At 59.0% G+C, this 9282-nt stretch overlaps 1 protein-coding gene across 4 annotated transcripts in view; it reads right to left on the reverse strand.

The window, feature by feature from the left end:
- Positions 1–9282, reverse strand: part of Kcnj4 (potassium channel, inwardly rectifying subfamily J, member 4) — a 28638-nt gene that overhangs the window by 13881 nt on the left and 5475 nt on the right. Inside the window, exon 1 of one of the 4 annotated variants that reach the window (XM_005379253.1) lies at positions 9165–9276. The exons of 2 other annotated variants lie outside the window; for them this stretch is intronic. The gene's annotated coding sequence lies outside the window, so the exon portion shown is untranslated. Of the gene's footprint in view, positions 1–2234; positions 2380–9164; positions 9277–9282 lie in introns of those variants that run through there. One more of the 4 variants, XM_005379257.2, reaches the window with a different exon arrangement.

The following is a 9282-nucleotide window of genomic DNA, read 5'->3' on the forward strand; positions in this document are numbered from 1 at the left end:
GCTGCCTTCGCCACCTGGCCCCGGCCCTACCCCACTCTGCCTCGCAGCTGTGTGGATCCTGCCAACGGCATCCGAGAGGTTCTAAGGGCCAGGACCTTGACTCTCTGTTCAACCTGAATCCCAGAGCCTGGTGCATAGTAGACGCTTCACGAACATCTGACGATTCCCAAGGACGCGAGACACTTGCAGCCTGCCATAATCCCCGTGAAGGGCCTGAGCAGGGCGATGTCACAGAATGTGACCAAGGAGAAGCTATTTTTGACACCGTAGCCAGGGAGCACCTCTCAGTGGAAGCAGCCCCAAGCGGAGACCAGAAGGAGACCTTCTGTGCCACTGCACACAGCGTGGTGGCCACGAGCAGAGGGGACAGTGGACAGGACACCCAAGGTGTCCTGTCTCTGACTCATCCTCCGTGGGACACTGGCTTCTTCCCAGGTGTCCCCCAGGTGTCCTGAGACGGATAGGCATCGTGGTCCTAAGGTCATGGACCCTGGAAGAAGCTCCAGGGATGGGGGGGCCTAGGAGAGAGAGCACAAGAGACCAAGGCCTTGGAGGTGGCAGGGAAGGTGACAAGAACGGGTACCCCTGCTCTGGCCCAAGCTCTCCTGCTCTACCACAGCCAAGGGACTGCCACTAACAGAATGCCTGCCCCGCACTGGCAAAGTACTTGGTGCTCCCTCAGCATCTCTGACCATCTCCCTGATGGGTCCTAAGGCCAGGAACTCCCCAACTCCAGCCATCCCCTGCATCCACCCACCCATCCATCCATCCACTCATTCATCTGTGCACCCATCCATCCATCCACTCATCAATCCATGCACCCACTCACCCATTCATCATCCATCTATCCATCATCCATTCATCTACCTATCCACCCACCATCCACCCACCCATCCATGCATCTATCCATCCATCCATGCATCCATGTATCCACCATCTATCCATCTATTCACTCATCCACTCATCCACCCATCCATACACCCATTCATCCATACATTCACTCACCCACACTCCCACCCACCCACCCATCTACCAATCCATCCCCCATCCATCATCCATTCATCTACCCATCTACCCACCTATCCACACCCATCCATCCATCCATCCAGTTACCCATTCACCCACGCATCCATCTGTCCATCCATCCATCCATCCATCTATCCATCCACCCAGTCACTCATGCATCCATTCACCACCCCAAATATGTCCTGAGCTGGAATGGCATCTGCCTCCCTGCCTGATGTGTCTCCAATATGGCAAGCACCAAGCCTGGGAGGGTGCTCTACCAATAACTGTTGAATGAATGAATATTTGTTGAGCCCCTACTATGTACTGGGAGAAGAGAAGTGAATAGGACACAGCCCTGCCTTGCTGAGCTCAGTGTCCGGTGTAAGGACCAGAGTCAAAGGGTCCGCATAGCCAGGGAAGTAGAAAGAAGGTTCCCCGAAAGATGTGGGGTGAGCCAGAGAAAAAAGACAAACCTGGACTGGGCAGAGAGTGGGAAATCTGGCCCACGTACGGCCAGGGCTCCAGGAGGACTGGCTGCCCTTGGGGAGCTGCAGGGGTGCTGGCTGGGTGCGCTGCTGAACCTACTGGAGAGGGTGGCAGCTTTGGGGGCAGACAGGAGGACTTCTGGGGGTCTTGGCTCTTATATCCTTAGGAACCCAACGTCCAGGAAATCCTAGCCACCTACAGGATTTCTGTACAAGGCGGCAGCTTTCAAACTCTTCCACCCAGACCAAGGAAGAAAGCAAACAACTGTTTGTTGCTGCTACTTTCTATTACATACACATCCCAAAATAATGCTCACCCTCGCTAGGTGCAGTGTTAAAATGTTCTTTTTCATTTGTTTTAAACAACTAGTGCAGAGCTGAGGATGAAGCTCAGTAGTAGAGCACTTGCCTTGCACTCATGAGGCCCTGGGTGTGTTTCCCACAACCACCAAAAAGAAAAAAGTGGTGCAGCGCCACCCATGTCCCAGCCCACAGGTGAGAGCACGGGTTGAAATGGCGGCCGAGGGCTTGTTTCGGAGCTGCTCTGGAGCACAGCAGTAGAGCCCACTGGCGGAGGCCGGGGGACACTGCCACAGTCTGTCCCACCCCGCAGCTCCCAGCACCGCCACACTCAGACCAGAGGCTGTGAGTTCCGGGGCCAATCCTGCCCCCAGGCCTGCTCCCCACCCCCAGCAGGCGTCATCCAGCAGTTCTCACACACCTCCCGGGACAGGAGCTCACCCCTTCCTAGGTACCCCCGGGACGGGCTGGGTGAGGCTCTTCTGTGCTGTCCATGCTTGCAGGAACGGTAAGTCCCTCCCACGGACGGCTGCCCTCCTCCTCTCTGTGCCGTGGTCTCAGCGACCTGGTACACTCGGCCGTAGCCCTCTCTCTGCACTGCCTCATCCCCTCTCCTCTGACTGCCCAGTCGCTGCCCTGTGTCTGGGGCACAGTCCTGGGAGCCCAGCCAGAGAAAGGTTCTTCCAAGGTCAGGTGGCCTTGGGATCTGCAGCTGTATGGCCTGGTGCACGCGCTCAGCCAGCCCCACCCCCACCCAGCAGATCCGGGGACGCTGGGGAACCATTAGGGTGCGAGGCCTGGGCTTGACCTGGGGTGGAGTGCCACGTGGATGCTGAAGGTGATGGCTGCTGGGGGGCAGGGCCTAGAAACCTGCTGTCACCCCTGAGTGGTGCAGAGCCCTAAAGTAGAAGACTTAAAAAAACGGCCAGGACACATCCACAGACTCCCAGGCTCACGGATCTTCCAGGCAACCCTGCCACACAGGCACAAGTCCAACGTGAGGGGTCGGGGTGGAGCTTCAGAGCGGTGAAGCCCACCCAGGCGGCAGGAGTAAAGCTGGACTTGAACCCGGATCTGTTTCCCATCACGGACCTCAACTGGGACTCCTAACGCCAGAAGTGCCGGGGAGTGGGTACACAGAGGTGGGTCATCCTCCTCATGCCCATCTCATCTGTCCCCCAGGCTGACTGATGGGACCTTGGCATTCACAGGCCAGAGGGTCTTAGGCTCCTTCTGTCTGGGGCGGGGGGATGGGCAGCCTGTGGCCAACTCTGCCACCAGCCACGGGGCTGAGCAACCCCTGTCCTGTGCCTGAGTCTCCTATTAGGGAGACAGGTCAGCTCCCCACACCACATGCGTCCCCTCGCCTCTGTCCTAGCTGAGGTCCCCGCCTGTCCCTGCAGCCTGGTGGACCCCGGTGGGGCCCTGGCAATGGAGTGGGGGAAGAAGCCCAGCACACCCATAGCACCTTGCAGGTGGTCCCCGCTCACCTTGCACAGAGCTTCCCAGGGTACAGTGACCTGTCAAGGTCATACAGGGTCAGTGGGTGCCTGAGTGCCCTCCCTCTGCTGCTGCAACAAAGCACTGCCCCTCTCCCCCTCTCTCCAATCTGGAGATTCTCCCAGGAGAGGGGAATTAGCGATATCCTCCACTTCCCCAAACCCCAAAGATACAGGGGTGTCTTAAGAGAGAGGCGGGTGTCAGCAGCCCTGGTGGCCATCAGGAGGCAGAGTCAGGAGTAGCTCAGGTTCAGTTTCAGCCCTGTCTCCACTGCTGTGTTACGCTGGGCAAACCCCTTGTGGTCTCTGGGCTGTTCTTCATCTCCTGCGAGAGGTGATGGAGAAAAGACAGATGTAGGAGTGGACCGAGGCTGCCAGGGAACACGGGAGAGCTTTCCCTCATTCCAGCGCCAGGCAGCTCCTATACCCACTGCACCCCAGCACTCAGCTCTGCCCTGCCCTACTGGTGGCTCCCACTACCCCTCCAAGCCCAGACCAAAGCTCCCAGCTGTGGGTCACCATGGCAACACTGCCTCCTCTGCAGCGCTCCTGATCGGGAAGGGAAAGCCAAGGACCACCTTCCTGGTGGCCCCTAGGGATCTGCTCCATGACCCGACAATCCCTCTCAGGGTCACCTCCCCTCTCCTGGCTACAGAAGCCAGTCAAGGACTGGCCAGGTAGCCAGAGGGAGGAGCAGGTGAATTGTCACAAGCAGAGAAAAGGGTGCACAGGCTAGGAGAGATGCGCCTTTCCTCTGGAGGGTGCCAGTGGGGCTGGAAATGGGGTGCAGGGGGGATAAAGAGTATGTGGCTCCCCCACCTGTGGGGCCTCAAAAAAACCCTGGTTTCTCACTGAGCCTCAGTCTTCTCATCTGAAAAATGGGGGTGGTGTTCTTCCAGGGCGGTGGAGAGGATTAAGTAAAATCTGAATCTAAAACCCAGCACTGAGCCCCACACGGAGGAATTAGTCCCCCCTCCTGCGGCAACGCCCCCAAGGAAACCTCTGCCTCACCCTAGGCACCAGCAATAGCACCAGCAACGCTGTGGATCCGTGGGAAGCATGTGCACCCATGTGCTGGGAGGCAGCCTGGGATGGGGGCACGAAGTGGCCAAGCCCCAGCAACCCCCAGCTCTCATTTCCCTGTCCCATATGTCCTGGAAAAGAACCATGATTTAAATTTAGGTAAAACCCACCTGTTCAAATCTAGTCCCAGACACGTTCTACCTGTTTTGTTTTCAACAGCCATTCCCACCTCCCCCGCCACTCGCTTGCTAAGCCTCAGTTTCCCCCTCTGTAAATAAGTACCACCCATACCCCCAGTCATCCAGGGTCCCCCCGGGACCTGCCCGCAGTCCACAGGGGCAGTGTTGACTCAGGTCTCGGGGAGAAGTAGGGGCAGGACCCAGATTTTAACGAGCATGAGCCCCTTGACCCCCACGCCGCACCCCACCCCACCCACCGCCCCCTGCGCCCAGTGCGCGTGCGCCCGCAGGAGCGCTCGTGTGTGACTCAAGCGCTATTCATAGCTGAGCTCTACCAGCTGCAGCGTCACAAGCAGAGGGGCCTCAGCCCATATTATTATTTCAATTACCATCTGAATTAAAAGTTTGAGCAGTGATCAGCCCACATAGCGAGGGGAAGCGGGAGCAGGAGAAAAATAAAGATGAAAAGGAGAAGGAGGGCTGAGTCTGGAGATCCCCACACCCCAAGGAGGGCCCAGGCCGCGCAGGAGGCTTAAAGGTTAAGTCAGCCCCCAGGATTCCTGCCCGCCCCTTGCCACGACCCGGGTCCCATGAGGATGGGAGGAGCTTTTTGCTTCTCTGTCCAATGGCAGCTCCTTGGTGGAAAGAGATCATCCGGTCCTGATTCTCTGGCACAGGGATGGGCAGACTAAGCTAGAGAGGGTGACTGCCTGCCTGGGGTCAGACAGAGAGCAGTGGCGAGGCTGTCTCTGGCCAGGCAGGTCCCACTGTTTCCCGTGTGACGCTGATGTTGGCAGGTGGTTGGCGGGCGGTCCCCAGGCAGGGCAAAGACAGAGGTGGCCCCTGCACTCCCTGGCGGTTTCATTCCCTGTTCCTTGAACCAGGGTCTCCTCCCCAGAGCCCACCCCAAGCCATGACTCTCTCAGCCTTCTGTACCCCCAATGCCACATCTCATGCCATCGTCCGCCCACAGGCCCCTTCCTGGCCACAGGTATAGGGGACACAGCAGCCAGAGGGTCCTTGAGGGCGGCTAGACCATCTCCCGCCAAGTCCCCGCCCAGGGGAGGGACATTGTCCCTTTTCCTAGGGAAGCCCCAAGGATGGCCCAGGGGAGTCAGCTCAATCTAAACTCAAACCCAAGCCCCTCTACCTTTCCATGCTGTGTGACCCTGGACAAATCACACAGACCGTCTCGGCTTCAGTGTCTCCATCGGTCACTTTTAAATCAACAGTGCAGGCGTGCCGGGAGAATTAAGTGAAAATGTTTAAAAGCTTTCAGCCCAGCGCTTGCTGAGGCAAAGCAGACTCCCTAGGTGGGAAGCTGGTGGGTAAGGATAGGCATTAATCGCCAGGGCCTCCTTGGGAAATTTCAAGGGCACCTGAGATTTTGGACGTGGGGGTGCCATTCAGCCCCACCCACAAAGTAGGAGTCACGAGGGTTGGGGTTCCCTGGTTCTACTTGAATAGCACTGGGAACTAGGAGCTCATGATTTCCCCAAATATCCACAGCTATGCCCCGTCCTTCTCTGCCTCCAGCTCTGGGAGTTTCCTAGCATGGGCCATAACCTCCCAGTTTAACCCCAAATCCAGCCCATCCCAGCCTGGGCCTGCCTGGAAGTGGCTCTCAAAGGAGCCTCAAAAGAGTTTCTCAAACAGACCAAATGAGGGTGGGGCTAATGGCCTGGACCCCGCGGGCTGGCGAGGGGACCCGGGGGCGGGAAGGGCCTGGGGAGGAGGCCAGGCTGAAGCGGCTCACCAGTGTCCCAGGGATGGGAATTTGTCTCAGGTCTGCATCCAAGCAGGGCTGGGAGCCAGGCACTCTGGGTTTGGGCCTTGGCTCTTTCTCCACCCCTAAACCATCCCAGTCACCTGGAGGGGCCGCTTCCCGCTTGGCCTGTTTCCACTTCTGTAACATGAAGGCATCAGACCAGTGATAAACGCTTCAAGCCTTCTGTCTGAACGAAGCCACCCTCCCACTCCACCTTCCCATCCCCGGCGATGGCAGGGTGTCCCCCACCTCCGGCCAGCCTGCTGGGAGGCAGAGGGCCCCAGGTGTCTGTGGCTTCAGAGCCAGAGAGGACTTCTCCCCTGTGCCCTCTGCTAGGAGGCTGCCTTGAAGGTCCTCTCACCCCCATTTTACAGGTGAAGAGATGGAGGCAGAAGGAGGGGGACGGCACTTGCTCAAGGTCACACAAAGTGATTCCAAATGGGCCCAGGACAGCTGGAACACTTAAGGCTTATTTTTGCAGGAGTTACCAGGACCTTGAGTGGCCAGTGTTCTAGACAGCTGTGAACTCTGCATGGGGAAACAGGGACCTGCCTAAGGTCACAGAGCAAGGCAATGACGAGTCAAGGTCCTCGGCCGCTCAGGCCTTACCCAGCCCGGACGGAGGACAGTCGTATGGCCAGACTTCCGACCTGGGTCCTGGGATCTCCCAGGACTGGAGCCTTGTCCTGCGTCTAGGCCTTGCGTGGCTGCCCCCAGAAGCCCCCGCGCCTGTGACTGAGGTGGGAAGGGTGAGATGAGACGGGACAGAAAGTTGCAGGCTGGCCACTGGCCCCGGCCGCTGCGGTCCCTTTCCCTCCTGCTCCCCTCGCCAGGGGGAGCGGTGATGTAATGCGCTCGGCTTGCGTCCCAGTGCCAATCTCAGAAGAGAGACGACAGATTGCGTGAGCCAAATTTGGCATCCTAGGGGGAGAGGCACGAAAAGTGGAGATGTGGAGGAGACAGGAGCCTGGGGAGGTGCCGGAGGAGCCCCCTGCCCTGCGGACCCCAGGGCGCTGCCCTCCTTCGAAGCAGCCCCCCAGCTGCTTCCCAGGCAGCCTGGCCAGAGTCTCCCCTGTTGCCCCCCTCAGGCTCAGCCTGGCTCTCCCAGAACCCCCAGGCTCAGCTGCCAGCCCTGGCCTCCCACCCCCACCCCAACACACCGCTCCAGCTCCGTTTCCCACCGCCGCTAGTTTCCTGGTTACCATGCTGCTGGTTGTCATGCCGCTTCCATGTCCTCGTGACTCAGTGGTCCCCGCAGAGGGGGCCCCTCCTCCTCACACCCCCCTCAGCACTCGCCCCCGCCTCCCCCAGATCCACATTAAGAACCAGCCTGCCCTGTAAGCCCGCCCGGTTCCTCCTCCTTCCCTCGGATCCAAAGCTTGGGAATCTTTCCGTAGCACCCTACGCTACTTCGTTCCTACTGTGCTCTGGGCTCCCCCAAACTGGGATGGAGTCCTCAACACCTCCACAGAATCAGTACCGCCACCCTATTCTCCAGTCGAAGAAACTGAGGTTCAGAGAAGTCAAGCCAGCTGTCCAAGGTCACCTCAGCAGAAGCCCATGCCCAGTTCTGTCTGGTCATAGTCACCGCAAAGGTTTCTTTTTTTTTCTAGGAAAGGAGTTCTTTTTTCAAGGGTCATGAGGAATAGCTCCCCAGCCCCAGGTCCTTGCTCTGACTCCTGGATCCTCCTGCCTTTGATCAGCCCCGTTCCCAGCCATATTTCCCTCACCCCCAATCCCCATTTAGCTATTCATCTCCTTAAAGGTAAATGAGTCTTCACCCATCTGCCCAGTGTTTCCCTCAGTCTAGGAATAGCCTTCTGCTCACAGAACCCATTGGAGGTCAGTGGGGCAGACGGTGATGTCCCCATTCCCCAGATGTGCAAGTTGAGGCTCAGGGAGGAGAGTGACCTGCCCAGCAGTGTCTCCTTGGCTGAGGTAATTTCTGAGCGCCGGCATGGAGGATTGTGAGGCTGGCTGCCCAGGGTGGAAAACCCCAGAAAGAGTCCTTCCTCCCAGCAGAGACTATAGTCGAATGTTCTAGGCGGAGGCCTCTGGGCGCCAGCCTGGCTCAGTGGCCGGCAGCCCTTGTCCCCAGCCTTCATTCCAGCTCCCTATTCTTCCATTGCTCCCGTACCAGAGGCTAAGCCAGGTCCACCGCGTGACACTGGGCCCTTCGCCACCCCCAAGGCCTGCAGCCGGGAAGGTCATGGGGCTGGATAAGGGGAGCAGCAATGTCACACACTTCCCCCTGTTTGAGGGCAGCAACCTGACCGTCCCCTGCTAAGGCCTCGGTCCCTCACCAGAGCCCAGCCACCTGCCTCCCCTGGCCTCTGCCACACTGCAGCCTTCCTGTCCTTCTAGTAGTCTGGCCACTGTAGGGGACATTCTGCAGGTGGCAGGGCAAGTTCTCCCCAAGCAGGGGTCATCACACTGGTCTTTGTGGGAAGAAAGAAGCAGTCTGTCTTTCCTTTCCTCTCCAGCCTCAGTTTCCATGCCGGTAAAAGGAGAGGTGCTGCACCTGCTGGAGCTCTGACCACCCTCTCTGGGTTGCTTGGCACAAAGTAGATGCTCAAACATGGGAAGAGGGATTTTGGTCAAATCCCAGGGCCATTTGCAAAAAAGCTGCAGGTGGGGAGGTGGGAGAGACACCCCCAGCCCCTACCCTTGGCTACAAGCCAGCTGCCTTGAAGCTCTGGAGCATGACAACTGGGGTGGGTGGAGGCCGCCGAGGGTCACGGCGGGGACAGGAGGTCAAGATGCCTTTCCGCCTCTCCTCTCCTCGCCTAAAACCGACCCCTGCACAAGGCGCCGGCTGCGGGAGGACGGGACCAAACGCGCGCGGGACAGCCGGGCCGGGCGGCCGGGACACACAGACACGCGCGAGGGGACGGACGCTTACCGCGGGGCGGAGAGAGTCCCACGAGTGTCCGGAGGCGCGGGCGGCGCTACATCCCCCGGCGTCCGTGCGGGAGAGGGGAGCCGGCGCCCCTCGCCGCGCGGGTCTGTCCGCGCCTGGC

Source organism: Chinchilla lanigera, unplaced genomic scaffold (assembly GCF_000276665.1).
Source record: "Chinchilla lanigera isolate Chin_1 unplaced genomic scaffold, ChiLan1.0 scaffold00012, whole genome shotgun sequence".
Taxonomy (NCBI): Eukaryota; Metazoa; Chordata; class Mammalia; order Rodentia; family Chinchillidae; genus Chinchilla; species Chinchilla lanigera.